Source organism: Bubalus bubalis, chromosome 12 (assembly GCF_019923935.1).
Source record: "Bubalus bubalis isolate 160015118507 breed Murrah chromosome 12, NDDB_SH_1, whole genome shotgun sequence".
In the NCBI taxonomy this organism is placed as follows: domain Eukaryota; kingdom Metazoa; phylum Chordata; class Mammalia; order Artiodactyla; family Bovidae; genus Bubalus; species Bubalus bubalis.
In genome coordinates this window covers 106,346,517-106,370,772 of record NC_059168.1, presented here as the reverse complement: position 1 = coordinate 106,370,772, position 24,256 = coordinate 106,346,517, and the positions used below count along the sequence as shown (strand labels likewise).

General features: G+C 40.6%; 1 pseudogene; it reads right to left on the bottom strand.

The window, feature by feature from the left end:
* Positions 1-2,112: 2,112 nt before the first annotated feature.
* LOC123328681 lies at positions 2,113-24,256 on the bottom strand (annotated as a pseudogene).

The following is a 24,256-nucleotide window of genomic DNA, read 5'->3' as shown; positions in this document are numbered from 1 at the left end:
AAGCCCAAGGACTCATCAAGTAGTTAGGACAAAGGGATATATAACCTTATATCTAATATAGATCAGAACCTTGAGTTTTTCTCCTTCTGGTTAAGACAGAAGACAAGATGCCCTCCTCTCAATACCAGAATAGTTTCTGAAGAGACTTGATCACTCTCAGGTAAAAATTGTCCTAGTGAGTGGTAAGATGCAGAGATGAAGTGCCAAGGATACATTTATGGAAAGTATTATAAGAGCAAATATAGCACTATAGCTAAGTGAACTCCCAAGATGCAGTGACTTAATAAAGTAATTTATTCCTTTCTCAGGCAGCAGTATGAGTTAAGGGGTTTCGGAAAGGCAATTAGACCCTCAATGTGTGGTTTTCATCTTTGCCTAAAAAGTGATCACTTCAGTGGCAACATTTTTAAGCGGGAAGGAAGAAAAAAAAGTCCACATCTAATGGCTTTAACATAGACAAGGTGGTCTTTAGGTTTCAGGCACCACTTTCTACTGAAGGCTCATTGCCAAGACTTGAAACATTCTGTCTCCCACTGACAAGGGGCAATGGGAACGTGGTGAGCAGCTGGATGACAGATGTTTTACTTATAAAACAAAACATAAAATAATGGACACTGAGGAAAATGTCTGCCATAAGGATCACAGAAAATGTGATCTTAAAGGGTCAAGTTATAATGGTCTCTGTCAGTACGATTGTTTCTTGAGCAGCCTATCGTTTCGTACTTGACACCAACTTGTTAGAAGCAAACTTAGGTGATTTGAAAACATTAAAAAAAAAAAACTTTGTTAATGTAGTTTCCAATACTAATCAAATGGTACTTTTTCTTCCTGCTCAGAACCTAAAGTTATGAAAAAGAACTCTCCTCCCACCATCTGCTTTTTCTCAGAACCAATCTGAGGGAATGTGGCTTGTGGGCAATTGGTAAATTAGCCTGAGTAACAATACTTTCTGTGCTTAAATGAATCCACCTTTCCAGTGATACTACCACAAGTAAGTGTTACTTCTCAGAGTCTTTCACACACGTTCAGTTGTGCAGCCCTTTTAACTGGATTAGCCCTTAAACAAGAATAAACTCACTCATGAGACATTGCTTCTGCTTCCGATTTGCTTTTATGCTGGTATTATTAGCAAGAGTCAACAAGGACAAAAAATGGATTCCACCTATATTAAGAATGAAGGTAGATTAAGTGGACACCAATCAACATGAATTGAATTGTAAACGTGTACTCAGATCCCAATGGATACCAGTTTGAGCTGTGCTGATCACATTTTAACACATGTCTAGTGCAATGCCGTTTGGTTTCACACGATTCTCACCCGGCTGATCCACTCTAGTTATTAAAAGCTTGACTTAAGCAGCTAAATACAGACCTAAGAATGTAATGTTAGCGACAAGAATTTGGAATCAAATAATACCTTCATCATAGCAATCAAATGTTTAACAGGACATTTTTCTGATCAAAAGTTAGATGTTAAATGACAAAAATCCATATTGCTTCATCTTTTTAAACTATGAGAAGGACATGATAGGCTTTACTCATAAATTTTTCACCTATTTAAATTAGTGAAGAGAAAAACAACTAGCCAAAATCCAAACCAAAGAGTAGAATTATGGTGAGTCAACAGATTGTTTGAAATACAAATACTGTTAATTATAGAGCAATACATACTGGGAGTTAACCTTCTGATTGATTCATGACACTAGTTGAAGATTCTGAATACATTTTTGTTTTCAAAAGTCCATGCATGTATGAATGTTGTTGAAAGCTTTTTTGGTAAATGAGGATCCACCAACGTTTACATTCATGGAAAAGTGATGAAGTCTTAATTTTTTCTCATGAAATTATATATTGCTTATAAAACAAGTGAAAAGCAATTATATATAGAAAATATCCTAAGAAAGCATATTCAACTCTTACAAAGATACCTCCAAATTAATGTGTGCTTCTCCAAATGTGTTTATGAGTTATCCGATGGCTACACTTGGCACAGTTTCACATACACTGGGACTCACAGTGACAGGTCAGGGTTAGCATGTTTGCATATGTAGATAAAGGAGGCTTAGTGCTGATTCATGTGGTAAACCATCACTGTGTTAGACTGGACCTCTTAGTATATTTAAGTGTTGCCTGTATACAGTCTATTTTAAACAGGGTTATTTATATGCCTGGACATTTTAACAGGAAGTGGCATACACAGAATTATGTACTGCAGGTTCACTGCCTCAATTTTGCCTTGACGATTGCTTTGTTGACCACCTCTTTCACATCTTCGTTCCTCAAACTGTAGATCATGGGATTCAGCATGGGAATCACTGTGGGGTAAAACACGGCCACCATCTTCCCCTGCTCCACAGACTCTTCAGTGGGCCTCCTGAGATACATGAAGAGGAGAGTCCCATAAAACATGGTAACAGCTGTCAGGTGGGACCCACACGTGGAGAATGCCTTCCTCCTGCCATCGGCAGAGTGCATGCAAAGCACGGCTGCTACACTGAGGGTATAGGAAATGAGAACCACTAAGAGGGAATGTGTGAAATTAATTTCAGCAATAACAATCATGGTGCCTTCTTTAATGTGGACCCCTCCACAGGCAGTCTTGATAAGAGGAGGATCAGCACAATAGAAGTGGTTGATTTCAAAGTTTCCACAGAAGCACAGTGTGCAGATTAGGCTAACAGAGAATCCATAGATGTATGTCACAGAGATGAGACGAGCACAGACAGTCCTGGACATTTTACTGCCATAAAGCAGAGGGTTGCAGATGACCATGTAGCAATCAAAGGCCATCACAGCCAAGATATATACTTCCACGTGGACAAGGGCTCTGAAGAAGTAACACTACACCAAACACCCCACATAGGAAATGGTTTTTATTTGATAGTAAGTTTTCCAGCATCTTCAGAGTGACATTGGAAGAGAACCACACATCCACAAAAGACAAATGACTCAAGAAAAAGTACATGGAGCTCTGAAGCTAGAGACTGATGCTGATCAAAATAATCATACCAATGTTCCCTATCAGAGTGATCATGTAAACTACTAGAAACTCCACAATAAAGAGACCTTGAAGCTCATGACGACTGGTCAAGCCCAGAAGAACAAGTTCTGTCACATCTGTGAAATTTGGCATTGCCTTCACTTAGACCCAGTCTGCAGTGCCTATGGACAAATTAAAAGAAACAAATGGATTTATTTTATTCTTGAAAATTTTGAGTCATGCTTATCAGTATTCTAGTTCAAATAATATAAAAATCAATGTAGACTTTGCACAAAATTTAATGTAGGAGTATATAATCATATTTATTTCCTTTAATAGGCCTTATAGGTAATTATTACAATATTTATTAGTTTCTTAACTCTAAAACAGACAATTACATTCATATACTACTAGTATTAGACACTTATTTTTGCTAAATTATTTCAATGATGCTAGCATCATAGAGTGCTAACAGAAGTAAAGCTAGACTGAGAGTCATCAGAGAATGACCAAATCCATTTCAACATATCGTCTTATAGGAAATGACTTGAGAGTCATACATGTAAATATTCAATAAGGTCAGACAGCCACTTTGTGCTGAACAGGGAAGTAATAAGAGTGAATCATTGACATTCCATTGAATACTATTTTTGTGTATGATGGTTGCCTCTCGTTGTCTATACTAATACAAATGCACATGCAATATTAAGCTACTCATTTCCCTATGACTTGGAAGATATCCTTTTTTTAAATGCATTTGTTTATTTATTTTTGGCTGCGCTTGGGCGCCTCCTGGTTGGGGTGTGTGGGCTCCTCACTGCAGGGCTTCTCCTGTTGTGGAGCACTGACTCTAGGTGAGCAGGCTTCAGTGGTCGTGGCTCACAGGTTCTAGAGCGCAGGCTCAGTAGTCGTGACACTCGGGCTTAGCTGCTCCATGGCGTGTGGAATCCTCCTACAACCAGGGATCGAACTTATGTCCCCTACATTGGTAGGCATATTCTTATCCACTGAGCCACCAGGGAGTCCAGAAGATATCTTTTTATCTATGCAATTTTACAGGAGGATTGTCTTAAACCTTGGTCTTACAATCTAGTCAATGACATACTTTTCTACACTACACCAGCATATGATATAAAAAGCTTTCAACTTATGAAAACCCTAGTCATGTTTTATTTTATTTAGCTGTATATTTCACTTGCTTGATTACTGCTGCTTGCAGAGTGAGGTAAGCAGTATTTAACAACACAGACTGTATCAGTTTAACAGTTATCTCAGAAAAGTAAACTGCAAGTGGTTCAATCACCATATCAAAATTATATCAATAGACAAATTCTATATATGTATAAAATAAAATTCAGGTGCCATGCTCTTAAAATTATTGTCTTATTTCAGATTCTACTGCTTTTCAGCAACAATCCATTATATGTCTAATTATTTATTTTCAAGTTCAATGTCATTACAATTAAAATGTCCACAAGGAATGTTTTCTCTGTTTAATACACTTCCCCAGATAAGTCTTCTGAGAAGTAAACTGCTCTGAGTACTTAGGGATGCATCTGTAGGATTAACATCATCTCGGGAATTTAAGATCCCCATAATAATATTGCTTGAAGGGAATATTATGACATAAAATGGTCTGTAGTTATAATTGCTTATAATAATTCATTTACAAACATCAAAACCAATGTTATGTCAAATATATTTGCTATATTATATTTATTTATTATATCTAGAAGTAGTCTAAGTTTTGTGATATGAAATTGAACAAGCTACATGGGATTTTGGTTTGCATCATAATTGATTCTTTTTGAAAAGGAGTGAATGAAAAATACAGAAATGAGACAATTTAGGGAATGGAACTACTGTGAGACAGAAACGGAGCATGCTGATAAACACAGAAATAAGAAGAGGCAGGCTGCACACAGAGTGGTCAAAGATCTCTTTGAGGATGTGACTTTTCAGTTACGGGCAAGTAGCCAGTTATGTAAAAATATGGAGGAAAAAGAAAATGAAAATACAAAAAGTTAGAAGAAAAACTATTTTAAAAAGTGTATAAACTCTATGATTGTATCATGCCTCCCTCCAACTAGTAGCAACTCACAATTTGGAAGTTGATTAATCTCTGTAAACACTCTTCCTACCCCTGAAATTATTCATATGGGAATTAAATTAAATTAAATTTGTCATCATAGACAAAATGATTTGGGCACATAACATAGTCACTGATATTTCAGTTCTGGTCTGGGTTCACCTGTACCCTATATTTTCATGATCATAGATCTTCTGGCTTCTAAGTGTGGATAAACTAAATCAGATGAGAGTTGCTGATTTTGACTGGGAGATAGAGCAAAGACCAAGAATTTTCATATATAAAAACTCTTACCTTTGCTTGGTGAACCCATAATTACCTAATTAACAGTTTGATTTGGGTTACTGGTACAACTAATTATAAGAGGATGAGATCGTTAGATAGCATCGCCGACTCAGACATGAGTCTGAGCAAACGCTAGGAGATAGTGAAGGACAGAGGAGCCTGGCATGCTGTAGTCCATGGAGTCTCAAATAGCCAGATATGACTTAGTGACTGAACAACAACAGCAACTACGTATATATAAAAAAAATCATCAAGGCACCTAAGAAACATAAAGTAATACTACTTCTCCAACTTCCCTTCCTGTGTGATATGTGGGTTTTCTTCCACTTTTCATAATCATTAGCTCTGTGATAGTAGAGTTTGTCTCATTCATTTTAGAACACTTCAAACTGACTACATTAGTTGTTATATATTGTAGACATTCAGGGATATTCACACATGATTTTTAAGCATCCTGATCTCCAGATCAGCTTCATAGAATGCATTACTGTGTCCATAACTAATAAAATCTCTATTTTAAAAAATTGGTCTAGTGGCAACAGTTTCAGTTTTAAGGTAAGATAATAGCTAACTTTTGTTGAATCCTTACACAATCTTTTATAAATAAAGGTCCCATGAGAGAGGTTCAAATTAGCATATCTTTCTTAAAAATGAGAAAACTGAAGCACTGACAGACTAAGAGGCTCTCCTTGGATCAGACATCTGCAAACTGGCCAGATGGAAATGCAAACCAACTAACTGAACTCTAGGGGTACACTCAATAACTTTATATCACTACTGCCTCTTTGATAACTTTTTCTAATATTCTATTTCTCTACATTTAAAATGCAGTTTGATTATTGTCCAAAAAAGGGGGAAAGTTATTCTTTTTATAATTCATGCTTGATGAACCAGAAGAGCTTGACATGGCTATAGAGCCTGAAAACCAGAGTTCTTGGACCACCATTATCTATGCCTCTCAAGGTTCAGTTCAGTTCAGTTCAGCCACTCAGTCATGTCCAACTCTTTGCGACCCCATGAGTCGCAGCACGCCAGGCCTCCCTGTCCATCACCAACTCCTGGAGTTTACTGACTCATGTCCATCGAGTCAGTGATGCCATCCAGCCATCTCAACATCTGTCGTCCCCTTCTCCTCTTGCCCCCAATCCCTCCCAGCATCAGAGTCTTTGCCAATGAGTCAACTCTTCACATGAGGTGGCCAAAGTACTGGAATTTCAGCTTTAGCATCATTCCTTCCAAAGAAATCCCAGGGCTGATCTCCTTCAGAATGGACTTTTTGGATCTCCTTGCAGTCCAAGGGACTCTCAAGAGTCTTCTCCAACACTACAGTTCAAAAGCATCAATTCTTCGGCACTCAGTTTTCTTCACAGTTCAACTCTCACATCCATACATGACCACAGGAAAAACCATAGCCTTGACTAGATGGACCTTTGTTGGCAAAGTAATATCTCTGCTTTTCAATGTGCTGTCTAGGTTGGTCACAACTTTCCTTCCAAGGAGTAAGTGTCTTTTAATTTCATGGCTGCAGTCACCATCTGCAGTGATTTTGGAGCCCCCCAAAATAAAGTCTGACACTGTTTCCCCATCTATTTTCCATGAAGCGATGGGACCAGATGCCATGATCTTCATCTTCTGAATGTTGAGCTTTAAGCCAACTTTTTCACTCTCCTCTTTCACTTTCATCAAAAGGCTTTTTAGTTCCTCTTCACTTTCTGCCATAAGGATGGTGTGATCCCATAGTCTTAGGGCCAGATGACCGAAGTAACTTCTCATAGAGAGCCACTTTATTAGATAACTGTGCATCATCTTTTAAAGCAATTAAGCATATAGAATGTATAATTTTGAAATTTTTAAAAATCACTTTCATTAACTTTTCAGGAATTTTACACACACACACACACACATGATACAGCAGAAGTATAATTATTTCTTCAATATAGTGAAAGACAGGCAAGCGTGGCATGCTACAGTCCATGGGATGGCAAAGAGTAGGACACAACTTAGTGACTGAACTGGTAATGACAATCATTCCCAATGACACAATACTTTCAATTCCATTCAGATACATTTTAAAACACGATGTGAAAATCACTGGTCTTTGTAGAGAAGACATAAAAGACAAAACCTAAAGAACAAAAATTCTTGTAAGTCCCTATGGTAGCAAGATATTCTTATGAATTTTTATATCAACTATTAATATAAATAGTAATATTTCCCAAGTATATAATTCCAGACAGTAAAACACTGTGATAACAAATAGGTCCACAAGTAAGGTCTTAGTCTCTTCTTCAAAAAAGGCCTAAAAACTAAAGATGTGGCTGCATTAATCTCCATTGCAAAAGGTGTAAAATTTGCAGACCTGCCTTCAGCAGCAACAAGAAAACGATTATAATTCCTCACTATTTATAATAGAATCTTGAACACTGCACACATTGAGAGCATCTCCCCAAGGAACTATCCAGATAATGATGAAACACATTATAATTAAAATTGTAGAAACATCTCAGGAGTAAGGGAAGTTAAGGAGGGTTAATCAGAAGAATGTCTTCTGATAACATTACATGACCAGTATCCTTAATGTCATGGGTATAATCTCACCCATCTTCACATGGTATAATATCTGCCCCAGGAAAGCACCTTGCACCTCAGGAAAGCATTCTTGGTTTGCATTATACAATGTTGCTCAGTCACCTTCTTTTCCATTGTGCTTTAGTATCATGGGTATAATTGCGCCCATCTTCACATGGTATAATATCTGCCCCAGGAAAGCACCTTGCACCTCAGGAAAGCATTCTTGGTTTGCATTTTACAATGTTGCTCAGTCACCTTCTTTTCCATTGTGCTTTAGTATCATGGGTATAATCTCGCCCATCTTCACATGGTATAATATCTGCCTCAGGAAAGCACCTTGCGCCTCAGGAAAGCATTCTTGGTTTGCATTATACAATGTTGCTCAGTCACCTTCTTTTCTACTGTGCTTTAGTTCTAATAAGCATCATCTTTCCGGCCAAACACAGCAATGCACACCCTGTGCATCTCATGGCTGTTGAAGAGATCCCAGGTGCCTCCAAAGTACAGATCACATGGAAACATCTAGGGAGAATGAGTACAAGTAGAGGTCATCAGTGGAGAAGCTGACTGTAGTAGAACAATTTATCAGTGAACTTAGGCTCTTTTTGGAGTCAGTAGAGCATCAACTTCAATGTCAGTCAGATCAGAAATAAAATCTTCACTCTGCACCATAATTAACTGCCTGTCTTTGGAAAAGTAAGGATTCTCAGCTTCAAAGTTCATCTGTAAAAAAAGGAAACTGCTGTCTCTCAGTGAGGTACGGAGATCGCAGGCAACATTGGGAAATTCCTAGCACAACGCCTGTCTCTGATGAGGCAGTCAAAAAATTGAAATGGGCTGTGAATTTTCACCTATTAACAGTTCACAAGATCTCATCACCTATTTGTGATTGTGGTCAGTATTATCTCTGGGTTGAAGGGTAAAATTAAAAAAAAAAAACTAAGTAAAATAATTCTGAGGTTCAGTTTCTCTACAAAATACGGATAGTAGGGGCTTCCCTGGTGGCTCAGACTGAAAAGAGTCTGCCTGTAATGCAGGAGACCCAGGTTTGATCCCTGAGTCCTAAAGATCCTCTGGAAAAAGGAATGGCTATCCACTCCAGTATTCTTGGTGCTTCTCTGGTAACTCAGATATTAAAGATAGCTAGCAGATTAAAGAATCTGAATGGAAACCAAGATTGTTCATAAACTCCCATTTGTACTACCTCAATCTTGCTGGGAAATCATGGACAGAATGATACTCAGGTAAAGTTTTCCTCTTCAGTGCCCAAGGATCCCAGACTCCTTAGTTCCTTCTCACCTTTTATGGAGAAGCTACATAAGGCAAACTCATTGGCACCAGATTATTATAACTTAACTTGCACTCCCTCGAGAAAAAGGGAATTTAAAACAAGAAAGCATTGTGTGTGTGAGTGTGTCTGTATGTGTGTGTGTGTGTGTTAAAGAGGGAGAGAGCAAGGAAGAGAGTCAAGGTTAAATATATTTTATACTAGAGATGCTTAACTATAAAAATATTGATAGATATATAAATAAATGTATGAATGAGATCCATTTTTTAAAGTGCTTTACAGAACTATCCTGAATTTTCTGCAAATAGCAAAATTGCCTTAAATTCTCCAAAAGAATCAAGATTTAGGGAGATTATGAGGCAGAAGTGATCTTGGAGGTCAGATACTTCATCCTAAAAATTAACTGCATGAATGACACAAAATGAGTGGTTCAAGGTCACCCACAAATTATTTTGAAAATTGGAAACTAAAACCAGGAACATGACTTAACCAAGAACCTTGACATCATCATTCTTCATGCAACACTGAAACAAATCTCAAAAGAGTAGAGAAAGTGGTTCACTTAAAAAAAAAAAAAAGAGGTGACAAATATTATCCAAACCCACTTGCCAAATTCACTTGCTAAATTCAGACTTAAATTGGAGAAAGTAGGAACAACCACTAGACCATTCAGCTATGACCTAAGTCAAATCCCTTACAATCATACAGGGGGAAGCAACAAATAGATTCAAGGGATTAGATCTGATAGACAGAGTGCCTAAAGACGTATGCCCGGAGGTTCATGACATTGTAAAGAAGGCAGGGATCAAGATGATACCCAAGAAAAAGAAGTGCAAACACACAAAATGGTTGTTTGAGAAGGCCTCACACATAGCTGAGAAAAGAAGAGAAGTGAAAATCAAAGGAGAAAAGGAAAGATATACCCATTCAAATGCAGAGTTCCAAATATTAGCAAGGAGAGATAAGAAAACCTTCCTCAGCAATCAGAAAAAAAGCCTTCCTTGGCAAAGAAATAAAGGAAAAAATAGAATGGGAAAGACTAGAGATCACTTCAAGAGAATTAGAGATACCAAGAAAATATTTCACGCAAAGAGGAGCACAATAAAGGACAGAAGTGGTATGGATCTAACAGAAGCAGAAGATATTGAGAAGCGATGGCAAGAATACACAGAAGAGCTGTACAAAAAAGATCTTCATGACCCAGATAACCACGATGGTGTGATCACTCACCTAGAGCCAGACATCCTGGAAGGCAAAGTCAAGTGGGCCTTAGGAAGCATCACTGTGAACAAAGCTAGTGGAGGTGATGGAATTCCAGTTGAGCTATTTCAAATCTTAACAGATGATGCTGTGAAAGTGCTGCACTCAGTATGCCAGCAAATTTGGGAAACTCAGCAGTGACCACAGGACTGGAAAATGTCAGTTTTCATTCCAATCACAAAGAAAGGCAATGCCCAAGAATGCTCAAACTACCGCACAATTGCATTCATCTCATATGCGAGTTAAGTAATGCTCAAAATTCTCCAAGCCAGGATTCAGCAATACATGAGCCATGAACGGCCAGATGTTCAAGTTGGTTTTAGAAAAGGCAGAGGAACCAGAGATCAAATTGCCAACATCCGTTGGAAAAACATTGAAAAAACAAGAGAGTTCCAGAAAAAAAACATCTATTTCTGCTTTAATGACTATGCCAAAGCCTTTGACTGTGTGGATCACAATAAAATGGGGAAAATTCTGAAAGAGATGGGAATACCAGACCACTTGACCTGCCTCTTGAGAAATCTATATGTAGGTCAGAAAGCAATAGTTAGAACAACAGTCTGGTTCCAAATCAGGAAAGGAGTCTGTCAAGGCTGTATCTTGTCACCCTGCTTATTTAACCTATATGCAGAGTACATCATGAGAAACAATGGGCTGGATGAAGCACAAGCTGGAATCAAGATTGCTGGGAGGAATATCAACATCCTCAGATATGCAAATGATACCACCCTTACAGCAGAAAGTGAAGAAGAACTAAAGAGCCTCTTGATGAAAGTGAAAGAGGAGAGTGAGAAGGTTGGCTTAAAGCTCAACATTCAGAAAACTAAGGTCATGTCATCTGGTCCCATCACTTGATAGCAAAAAGATGGGGAAACAGTAGAAACAGTGATAGACTTTATTTTGGGGGCTCCAGAATCACTGCAGATGGTGACTGCAGTCATGAAATTAAAAGACACTTACCCTTTGGAAGGAAAGTTATTACCAACCTAGACAGCATATTAAAAAGCAGAGACATTACTTTTCCAGCAAAGGTACATCTAGTCAAGGCTATCATTTTTCCAGTAGTTATGTATGGATGTGAGAGTTGGACTATAAAGAAAGCTGAGCACTGAAGAATTGTTGGTTTTGAACTGTGGTGTTGGAGAAGACTCTTGAGAGTCCCTTGGACAGAAAGGAGATCCAACCAGTCCATCCTAAAGGAAATCAATCCTGAATATTCCTTGGAAGGGCTAATGTTGAAGCTGAAACTCCAATACTTTGGCCACCTGATGTGAAGAACTGACTCATTTGAAAAGACCCTGATGCTGGGAAAGATTGAAGGTGGGAGGAGAAGGGGATGACAGAGGATGAAATGGTTGGATGGCATCACCGACTCAGTGGACATGAGTGTGAGTAAAACTCCAGGAATTGGTGATGAACATGGAGGCCTGATGTGCTGCAGTCCATGGGTTGCAAAGTGTCAGCCACGACTGAATGACTGAACTGAACTGAGTAGAATTTACTGGTAAAAACATGGGCTATGGAGTCAACTTGTTGAATTTCCATTCTGGCTTTAACAATTTTGATCCATGCACTCTGGACAATGTTTCTTAATATTTCTGGGCTTCATCATTTTTTTTTTGGTCAAAATGGGTTCCTTATATGGGTAGGTTTATTTTGAGGATTATGCAACAGAAAGTATGCACTATGGAACATACTGTTCTCCATACATATCTGTGTGTTTGTGTGCATGCTCAGTCATTTCTGACACTTTGTACATCCATGGACTGGGTAGTCATCAATAAATGGGAGCTATTAGTCATTAAGTAAAGAATCATAGACAATGGCATTCTATATATTCCTTATCATCCACCCAAATGACTCAATGAATTATATAAGTAATAGTACCTAAAATAGTAAATATCTACACTTTTCTGGTCATTGGTATTTCCTTTTTCTTTCTTGTCATTTATGAATTATAAGTCTAGTTTTGGCACATGATTGCCCAAATAAGAAAGCAGAGTTTTGATGGTTATAAATATATAATACAGAAGTCTACATACCTTTGAAGGAAGAGCCATTTTAGAAAAAGCATCAGTGTCATGGCTCTTCTGCTGAATAATGCAGGCAGGATTTATATTATTTGTAGATTGATGCCATTTCCTTAAGAGATTATACATATAGGTGAGTATTAAGTACTTGTTTTGTTAGATAGTTTTTTGCACTAAATGAGTTCTCTGGAGAAATAACAATTGGGTACAATGCAGATTTGCCATGGGGCCCAACTGGTTTCTAGTGCTTTTCTTTTTTAGATTCCGTGTCAATATTTTCCTTCATACATTGGGACATCTACATCATAAAATTGATGTCTGCCATCAATACTCATGCCATATTCTGTTACCTGTAATATTTGCTTAATCCAATCTAACACAATTTCTTCCACACAATTATCATAACTTTGTGTCACAACCTATTACCATCCCACTTTGGGTTATGGGTTGAAAAGTTTATTTAATATCCATATATCAAAATCTTGACTCCCAGTACTTCTGAATATGACTGAATTTGTAGATATAGTTTTTAAAGAGGAAATTGTAATTGGTTCAAATAGTGCATCCTAACGCAAGATAACTGGTATCTTTTTAAGAAAGGAGATTAGAACATACACATGGGAAAGATTGTGAGAGACACAGGAGGTGATGGCTGTCTATAAGCCAGACAGAAGCTTCAGAATAAAACCAACCCTACTAACATTTTGATCTTGAATTACTTACTATCCTCCAAACTGGAAGGAAATCAGTCTCTTTTGTTTAAGCCACCCCAGTCTGTGGTGCTGAGTTATAGCTGCTGCTGCTAAGTCACTTCAGTCGTGTCCGACTCTGTGCAACCGCAGAGACAGCAGCCCACCAGGCTTCCCCGTCCCTGGGATTCTCCAGGCAAGAACACTGGAGTGGGTTGCCATTTCCTTCTCCAATACATGAAAGTGAAAAGTGAAAGTGAAGTCGCTCAGTCGTGTCTGACTCTAGCGACCTCATGGACTGCAGCCTACCAGGCTCCTCCGTCCATGGGATTTTCCAAGCAAAAGTACTGGAGTGGGATGCCATTATCTTCTCCATTAGTTATAGCAGCCCTCACAAACTAATATGTTCTGCTTTCAGTAGACAAAAAGACTGCTTTCATATTCAAAGGAAGTTTTGCTTCTTTGAAGAGTAGTATCATTTTTAATATATTTCAAACACTTATAGTATGTTCAAAATGTGCACAAAACGTAAGTTAACAATTTATTGAATTTTTTCAAAGTAAAAATGCCTTTATGACCAAACTTCTAAACCAAGTAGAAGACCAACACTACATCAGACAAACTTCTCATCTTCTTTCTGAGTCAGTATTCCTCAAGTTAGATGAATCTTTATTTTTAGCACTCTACATAGTTTGTGTCTTTTCCTGAATTTTACACAAGTGGAATCAAACAACACATTCTTTGATGCATAGTCTTCTGGTGAAAACTCTGTTGATATCTGAACATTATGTTGATGATTGTTTTAGCTTGTTTGGACTGCTATACTAATCATAACATGGGCATTTATTTATCACTGTTCTGAAAGCTGGAAGTCTAAGACTGGATTGGGTTCGATGCCGGGAGCCACCATGGGAGATCTCACCCAAGACAAAGGTCATGCGGAGAAGACCTGACAAGCAAAGGCAGATCAGGACTTGAGGGATTCCCTGGATCTGCTCGAGCATCTACCCTGATACCAAAATCTGTCTGTCTACTGTTTATTATATCATGCCTTTTACCAACTCTTCTGACATTAACAGGGGGCTATCCCCAACTATCTTTCTTTGAAGGAAATCAACTTAGAGCTCTAGTTAATAAGTCTCCTGGACATAATAAGAGTGTTTCAATTCAAACCCCTCAGATGGCTTTCTAACTTGCCTGACAGGTTTATCTGGACTCTTACAACTACGCATGTGATTGTTTACAACCTCCCAACCACGAGAAGCACAGAAAGCTTAAGACATTCTAACAATATAGAGCCTTTCAGGGAGTTAAAATTATTAGAATAGAACTGGTGAAGGATTTAATTGTTAAGCCAATGCTTGGCTGCCAAGTTTCCATATCCCTTACCCACTGTGTCCCTGGGAGTATATTAATTGATATAGTTGGTATATAGAGAAAATAAGTAGTAGTCTTGATGTTAACAACCTTAGACCCTTGAGTTAATAAATTCTTTCCTTGTTATCCCCCACTGCACATTTGCCCTATAGGAATGCAACTTTATCTAGTGCTTTCGGGGAGTGGCACCAAACTTTAGAAAAATCACCTTTAGAGAAAATAAGTTTTCTGGTTGATTAACCTTTATCAGAAGAAAAATGTTAACAGGTCTCCTGGCCAGAAGATGATGTAAATCACCTAAAGCCTTTGTATATGATAAGTTTGCAGAAAGAAAGCCTGGTCTCAATAAGGGTCAAGGACTGCTGGCCCTGCATGACTCTGTATTTTCCATTATCCTCTATGTACAACTGAGGGTATAAAAGCTCCTTTTAGAAATAAAGTTATGGGCCTTGCTCACCAAAGCTTGGTCTCCCCGTGTCATTCATTCTTTCTTTTTTTCTTTCTCTCTCTCTCTCTCTTCTTTTTTCAGGATGACTCCTTGGAGAACAGAGGCTCTCTGAGTTCACTTATCTGCGCGGGCTTCTAAGACTCAATCGGGAAGGCACCTAGCATCTTTAGGGGAGGGGACGCCCTGCGTCTTCACCCCACCGAGAGGGCACCTGTGGCCTCTGTGAACAGAGCAAGTCCGGTGTCACGGACTTTATTGGCTTTCTGTGTAAAGCAAGGGAGATCAAGCCTCTTTTTCTCCCCTTTATACCTTTCCTCTTTCGCTGACGCCATTCCTCCTGAGGGTATCCCTGGATCCTGCCAGGGCTGGTCCCCGGTAGGTTATGATGAAAGCATTCTTCCTGGTTTGTAGATGGCTGTGTTTTTGCTGTGCCCACACATCACATGGGGCAAGGGAGTGCCCTGGGCTCTTTTATGAGGGCACTAATCCAGTTCATGGCCTTCCCTAGTAGCTCAGAAAGAATATTCCTGCAATGCAGGAGTCCTGAGTTTGATCCTTGTGTAGGGAATGTTCCCTGGGTCAGGAAATGGCAACCCACTCCAGTATTCTTGCCTGGAGAACCACATGGACAGAGGAGCCTGGCGGGTTACAGTCCATGGGGTCACAGAGTCGGACATGACTAAGCATGAGCAGGAACTAATTCAGTTAATGAGGGCAAAGCCAAGCCTTCATGCCCTAATGACCTCCCTAAAGCCCCCGCTTCTAAATAGCAATGGTTCTTTTATTACTGTAAGTGTAGAGATCAAGCTGACAACATCCACTGAATCATGGAGAAAGCAAAGGTGTTCCAAAAAACATCTACTTCTGGATTGTACTCCAACTATACCAAAAAATCTGGAACAAACAACCTCATTAAAAATGTATAAATCTGAACACCTGGCCAAAGAAAATATAAAGATAGTAAATCAGCATATCAAAAATACTCAAAATCATATATCGTTAGGAAATTACAAACTAAAACAACAGTAAAGTAGCACTGCACACCTATTAGATCAGTAAACTCAAAAAGGGGGGCGGGGGGCGGGGCTTCTCTGGTGGCTCAGTGGTAAAGAATCTGCCTGACAATTCAAGACACTCAAGTTCGATCCCTTACCCAGGAAGATCCCACATGCCACAGAGAAACTTAGCTGGATTTTTCCTCAGCTAAACAAGGCTCACCTGTGACCTGAACACTACATGTCTAGTACTTAGTAAACAGCTTTGAAAAAGTGTCCAGACAAAAATTATCACACAATTATACACAGGAGCTCTACTTCTAATAGCTAAAAACTTTCAAATATCAGGATGTCTTCGGTAGATGACTGTGTAAACAAATTGGGATACATCCAAAGTGGAGGGGAGCAAATGCTACCCCAAAATATACCCCTTCAGCATGAGAATTAGTTGGAATTAATTAACTTTTTTTTTAAGAGGACACATGATCATCTCTGAAACCCAAGTTCAAGATGGCTCTTCCGAGTCACATTTACAAGAGAAATTTCATTTCAAAGGAATTCTCTGTATATATCAGATAGAAGGATAACAGTCTTGTGAAACTCTTTTTTTATCAATAGGGAAAGCTAAGATGTAAATCTGTACAACAACCATACCCTTCCTTTCCTTTATTTTTTAATATTTATTTGTTTTTTATTTGGCTGCGCCAGGTGGACCTTCACTGAGGCAAGCCAGATATTTAGCTGTGACATGCAAACTCTTCACTGTGGCATGGGAGATCTAGCTCTCTGATCAGGGGTGGAACCTGGGCCTCCTTCTTAAGGAGTGTCCAGTCTTAGCCACTGGACCACCAGGAAGCCCCTGTGTGGTTTTTAGATGAAGACAGTATCTAAGGTGATATCTTGGGCCATTTCAGTCACTGACTCAGTTTCCTGAGTTTCTCCAAAGCATGTACAAGGTGCACATTATTAAACTGGTTTGCAAAACAAGTAAAGGTTGTTCATACTACAACACTGTATGCTTACAAATATGTAAATGGTAAATGGCATGTTATTTATGTTTAATTACTATGGGGGAAAAGAATGTAGTATTGGTACATGTTACAAAATGAATAAACATTAAAAACATCTTTAGTTAAAAAATCCACATAGAAAAGGCCACCCAGATCCCATATTCACCATGTCTGCTTTACATCCACCACGTTTGTCCAAATGTCTGAAAATCTCAGTAACAGTCTAAAAAATATTGGATGAGGATGGGAAAAAAGGTATTTTCATACAATTGGACAATTGCTGAAAGTGGAAGTGGGGCTGTGGATTACATTATAATGTAGAAACTATATGATTTCCTGATTTTGGAGATTATGTGCTGGTTCCACAGGAGAATGCGCCCATTTTGGATAAAACGCATGGAGTATTTTAGGTGATGTGGCAAATGTGAGTACTTTTTTACCATTATTAAGGGTTTCCTGCAGATTTTAAGTTACTGAAAAGTAAATTATTTTTCAAAACAACCATGTCAATACCACAAAAGAAAATCAGATCAGACAGACTTGAAACTTTTTTATAGAGGCCAAGACTTACCCAGACAAAGTTCAAGGGAAGTTGTGATGCTCATTGCCCTTGAAGGAGTCCACATGGAATTTACAAATAAAATTTCCCACATAACTTCACAAAAAGTTGTTAGAATACATTCAGTAAAGTTGAATAATTTGGAATCAATTTACAATCATATAAAATACTACAATTTACAATCTGAATCAATATATGAACATCACTTGTGTTTCTATACACTAATAACAATCAGAAACAAAAATCAAGAAAAAACTTAACCAAGGACATAAAAGACCAGTAGTTAGAAAACTAGAAAGCACTGATAAGAAACCAAAGAAAACACAAATAAACAGAAAAATATTCCATGCTCATGCACTGGAAAAATGAGTTATTAAAATGTTCATTCCAACCAAAGCCATCAGCAAATGCACTGCACTCAAAATATAATACCCAATGGCATTTTTCATAGAAATAGAAATATTCCTAATAATATTCTGCAACAACTAAGGACCCTGAACAGCCCAAAAGACTCTGAGAAAGAAGAATGAACCTGGAGGCATCTTCCTCTCTGACTTCAAACCACATCACGGAGCTGTAGTAACCACAACAGTGAGGACACAAACACAGGCACAGCGACTCGAGGAAAGAATAGAGCGCCCAGGAATAAAGCCACATGTATGTGGACAGTTCATGAAAATCAAGCCAAGAACGTGCAAAGAGGAAAGGACAGTCCTTTCAAGAAACAGTGACAGGAAAACTGGCCACCTACACCAAAGAACATCACTGGCCATCCTCTAGATCATACAGAAATCTAACTAAAAACCCGCCATTTTGCACATGGAGCTCTTCCCCCCCAGCCCCCCGGGTTCTCTGAGATGGACCTCCATTCAGCGCTCAGCTGGACACAGGAAATGTCTACTTCATCCTCATTTTTCCCTCTTGCAGTGCCTCCTTGCTGGTGGGCACTGAGGCAACCCCCCTCCTCTCAGCCTGGATGCAGCCCCATTATCCAGGAGCCCAAGCCCTGATAGTGCTGAGGAGACAAAGCTCCCACCAGCTGGTCACCAAGCTGAGTCTGAAGGCAAACATCCTTCCCCTCACGTCAGAGAGGGGGTTGGCGCCCCAAGCAGGCCACCAGAGAAGAGTGGGCAGCCCCGCACTCACAGACCCCAGAGGGCTCACCCAGAACCAGCTTTGCTGTGAGCACTCAGACTGGAAACCCAAACTGAAATGCAGCCAAAAGTCTCCATGACCCTGCTCAACACATGGCCAGGGAACAATTGATTAAAATTGATTAAAAACCATACGGAATGAAAGGACATAAACACAAACTTTGCAACTGACACCACATTTCAATTAAAAACTATAAACATTTTAGAAAACAACAAAAGATCTACATGACCTGAGTCTGGTGATGAGTTCTAAAACACAACAAAAAAGCCAATATAAAAAATGTTTTAAATAAATTAATTAAAACACTGACTTTTAAAAATGTATACATTCACTCCCTTACTCAAGAAAACCAAAGGACAAAGTGTTAGGGGAACCACTAACCAAACCACCCGCCCGTCCTTGCCAGGCACCAGAGAAACCACTTGCAGGAGTCATCTTACAACAGGAGGTCCTGGGTAAGGAACAAGGAACTAACAAGCTACCACCAACCAGAAGGATTCAGGAAAGGTCAAAGGAAATAGGAGACTACAATCTGTAGGTCTTACCAACCTCCCAGGATCCTCCTTGCTAGAATCCACCTTGGATGACTGATGCATATGCCACCACGAAGGACCCCAATTCAGAATGACTGGCCAGAGACAAACCAGAAACTAATCCAATGCCCATAAAACCTGAGACTGTGAGCCACGTGGCAGAGAAGTTCTCTCAGCTTCCCTCACCCTCCTGTCCTCCACCCCAGCAGCCCTTCCCAATAAAACGTCTAGCTTTGATAGTACATGTCTCCTCAGACAATTCATTGCCAAGTGTCAGACAAGAGCCCGCTCTCAGGCCATGGAAGGGGTTCCCCATTCCTGCATCTAAACCACAAACCAGGAGAAAATATCTTCCAAATGTGTATCTGTGCAGAAGGAAATGGCACCCACTCCATATTCTTGTCTGGGAAATCCCATGGACAGAGGAGCCTGGCGGGCTACAGTCCAACAGCAGGGCATTTTTGAAGAGAGGAAACAGTCCCAGGAAAGTTGGGGAGCTCACCAAAGGCCCCAAAGCTTTCGATGGCACAGCCAGAACTGTGGCTCAGCACCCCCAGCTCCCAGGCCTCTTGATACTGGCCTCTCTCACCAGATACGGGTGTGGCAAACTAGAATCTAAAACACGGCTGAGGGCTTCCCTGGTGACTGAGTATTAAAGAATCTTCATGCCAATGCAGGAGACGTAGGTTGGATCCCTGTCCATGCTGTGGAGCAGCTAAGCCCACACACCACAACCACTGAGCCTGTATTCTAGATCCTCGAAGCTGCAGCTACTGAGCCCATGAGCCCCAGAGCCTGTGTCCAACAACAACAGGAGCCACCAGTGAGAAGCCCATGCACCACAACCAGCGTAGACCCTGCTCGCCATAACTAGACAAAGCCCACACAACGAAGGCCCAGCACAGCCAAACATTATTAATTTTTTAAAAAATGCATATCTGATAAAGAATTTGTACTCAAGTTATACAAAGAACTCTAGAGCAAACAAACCCATAAATAATTGGTAAAGACTGAAACAGACACCTGGCCACAGAGGGTATACTGACAGTAAACAACCTTAAAAAACACCTGGCCACAGAGGGTACTCTGATAGTAAACAACCATAAGAAACACCTGGCCACAGAGGGTACTCTGAGTGTAAACAACCATAAGAAACACCTGGCCACAGAGGGTACTCTGAGTGTAAACAACCATAAGAAACACCTGGCCACAGAGGGTACTCTGATAGTAAACAACCATAAGAAACACCTGGCCACAGAGGGTACACTGACAGTAAACAACCATAAGAAACACCTGGGCACAGAGGGCACACTGACAGTAAGCAACCATAGAAACACCTGGCCACAGAGGGTACTCTGAGTGTAAACAACCATAAGAAACACCTGGCCACAGAGGGTACTCTGAGTGTAAACAACCATAAGAAACACCTGGCCACAGAGGGTACTCTGAGTGTAAACAACCATAAGAAACACCTGGCCACAGAGGGTACTCTGAGTGTAAACAACCATAAGAAACACCTGGGCACAGAGGGCACACTGACAGTAAACAACCATAAAAAACACCTGGCCACAGAGGGCACACTGACAGTAAGCAACCATAGAAACACCTGGCCACAGAGGGTACTCTGAGTGTAAACAACCATAAGAAACACCTGGCCACAGAGGGTACTCTGACAGTAAACAACCATAAGAAACACCTGGCCACAGAGGGTACTCTGACAGTAAACAACCATAAGAAACACCTGGCCACAGAGGGTACTCTGAGTGTAAACAACCATAAGAAACACCTGGGCACAGAGGGCACACTGACAGTAAACAACCATAAAAAACACCTGGCCACAGAGGGCACACTGACAGTAAGCAACCATAGAAACACCTGGCCACAGAGGGCACACTGACAGTAAGCAACCATAGAAACACCTGGCCACAGAGGGTACACTGACAGTAAACAACCATAAGAAACACCTGGCCACAGAGGGTACTCTGACAGTAAACAACCATAAGAAACACCTGGCCACAGAGGGTACTCTGAGTGTAAACAACCATAAGAAACACCTGGGCACAGAGGGCATGCTGACAGTAAAAAACCATAAAAAACACCTGGCCACAGAGGGTACTCTGACAGTAAACAACCATAAGAAACACCTGGCCACAGAGGGTACTCTGACAGTAAACAACCATAAGAAACACCTGGCCACAGAGGGTACTCTGACAGTAAACAACCATAAGAAACACCTGGCCACAGAGGGTACTCTGAGTGTAAACAACCATAAGAAACACCTGGCCACAGAGGGTACTCTGAGTGTAAACAACCATAAGAAACACCTGGCCACAGAGGGTACTCTGACAGTAAACAACCATAAGAAACACCTGGGCACAGAGGGCACACTGACAGTAAACAACCATAAAAAACACCTGGCCACAGAGGGTACTCTGATAGTAAACAACCATAAGAAACACCTGGCCACAGAGGGCACACTGACAGTAAACAACCATAAGAAACACCTGGCCACAGAGGGCACACTGACAGTAAACAACCATAAGAAACACCTGGCCACAGAGGGCACTCTGATAGTAAACAACCATAAGAAACACCTGGCCACAGAGGGTACTCTGACAGTAAACAACCATAAGAAACACCTGGCCACAGAGGGCACTCTGATAGTAAACAACCATAAGAAACACCTGGCCACAGAGGGTACTCTGACAGTAAACAACCATAAGAAACACCTGGCCACAGAGGGTACTCTGACAGTAAACAACCATAATAGACACCTGGACACAGAGGGCACACTGACAGTAAACAACCATAAAAAACACCTGGCCACAGAGGGTACTCTGACAGTAAACAACCATAAGAAACACCTGGCCACAGAGGGTACTCTGACAGTAAACAACCATAAGAAACACCTGGCCACAGAGGGTACTCTGACAGTAAACAACCATAAGAAACACCTGGCCACAGAGGGCACACTGACAGTAAACAACCATAAGAAACACCTGGCCACAGAGGGTACTCTGATAGTAAACAACCATAAGAAACACCTGGCCACAGAGGGTACTCTGACAGTAAACAACCATAAGAAACACCTGGCCACAGAGGGTACTCTGACAGTAAACAACCATAAGAAACCCTCTCACGATCCTGGTGGGATGCAGCACAGCCACCTTTGGAGGACAGTCTGACAGTTTTTTCCAAAGCCTAACAGGCTCATCTTAGGATGTAATACTACACCTCTTGTATTTAGACAACAGCTTTGAAAAACTGTTCAAACAAAAACCAGTATAAAATAATGCACAGTAGCTCTATTCTGGGTTAAAAATTGGTTAAAAACTGAAAGACATCAGAATGTTCCTCTGTAAATGAATTCATAAGCAAATTAGTGCACATATACATCAAGGGGAGCGGAATACACCACCCCAAGTTGTGTCTTTTGACATCAGGATCATTCTGTACTGACATTTAAATAACAGCAGATCCAGGAGAATGTTTGAAAATGCCCTTTTAGAAATTAAATTTACATTTATTAGGGAAATCTCCACTTGTAAGGCTGTCTCCACCTGTGTGCCAGAAATGGAAGGATAACTAAGTCTTAAGAGAAGCTAGTCCATGGAGATGGCCTGGATGTAAATCTGCATAATATCTAGACCCCTGTTTACTGTGCTTTGCCTCCAAACCTTCCAAATCGTTCCGTCCCCTGCCCCCCACCCAATATCTTTCTTTTGTTCTTAGCTAAAGATAGCCCATAAGTCACAGGCTTGGGCCATTTCAGGTTTTCCTAGGTACCTTACAAGCATATAGGGGGTATGCATGGTAATAAGCTTCTATTTTCCTCCAGTTCATCTGCCTTTCATTGCAGGGGAAGGTCTCAATGAGGAAAAGAGAAATATAAAGGGAACATTATTTTTCCTCCAGTACACATGAATAGTGTTCGGAAATATAATGGAATGAACCGTCAAACCAAGCAAAATCCATGGATGAATCTTACATGTATATTGCTAAGTGGAAGAATCCAGTCTACACACTAATGACCCCGTTTATATGACATTCTGAAAAAGGCAAAACAGACTTAGAAAAAGACTATGAGGTAGGAGGTTTGATATTCCATCTGATACATTACAGATGAGATGGTTGGATGGCATCACCGACTCAATGGAGATGAGTTTGAGTAAGCTCTGGGAGTTGGTGATGGACAGGGAAGGTTGGCAGGCTGCAGTCCATGGGCTCACAAAGAGTCAGACACGTCTGAGCGACTGAACTGAACTGACATTACAGATGAATATCTACCACTGTGCATTTGCGCAAACCCATAGATCTTTAGACCGCAGTTAGTAAATCATAATCTATTCAAATTTAGTTATTTAGGACATGAGAGTGTCACAGAATGAAACACAGAATGCAGCAGAGTCTAAATGACTTAGAAATGCATGGAAAAAACTCACTCTTTGTTGGTGGCAGGGACGGCATAGGGCTGATGAAAGCTGAAGCGCCAGCAGGTCCTGAGGATCTTAGCGCAAAGAAAGCCAGAACTGGGGAGATAAAGGGGTACAGCAGGGCCCCCACCCCGTTCCAGTCCTCCTGCTTCCCAGCCCGCTCTCTGGGCCTGGAGGAGGGTCCTCTCCGACTGGTCCGGTGTGGACACATGGGCAGCGTCACTGTGTGGTGACAGCCGGGCACACAGGGCCCCTGGGCCACATGCAGCCGCCCAGGGCTTCCAGGAGCCCATGTGCAAGCGCCGGGACAGACATCTGACACACAGACTCACCACCTAAAGAGGAAACACCTGGTTCCTGGGAATCTGGACTTTAGCTTTTTAAAGGCCCTTTCCTCGGCCCTCGCCCTTCTGGGCTGCTGTGTCTCCTCCTGACTCCTCCCCCTGAGACGTGTGGCTCACAGGAGCATCCCCAGGACCTGAGCTGCTCAGCAGCTCCCACTGTGGTCCAGCCTCTCAGAGGGGCTGCTCCACCGCCCGTTGTAAACAGGGGAA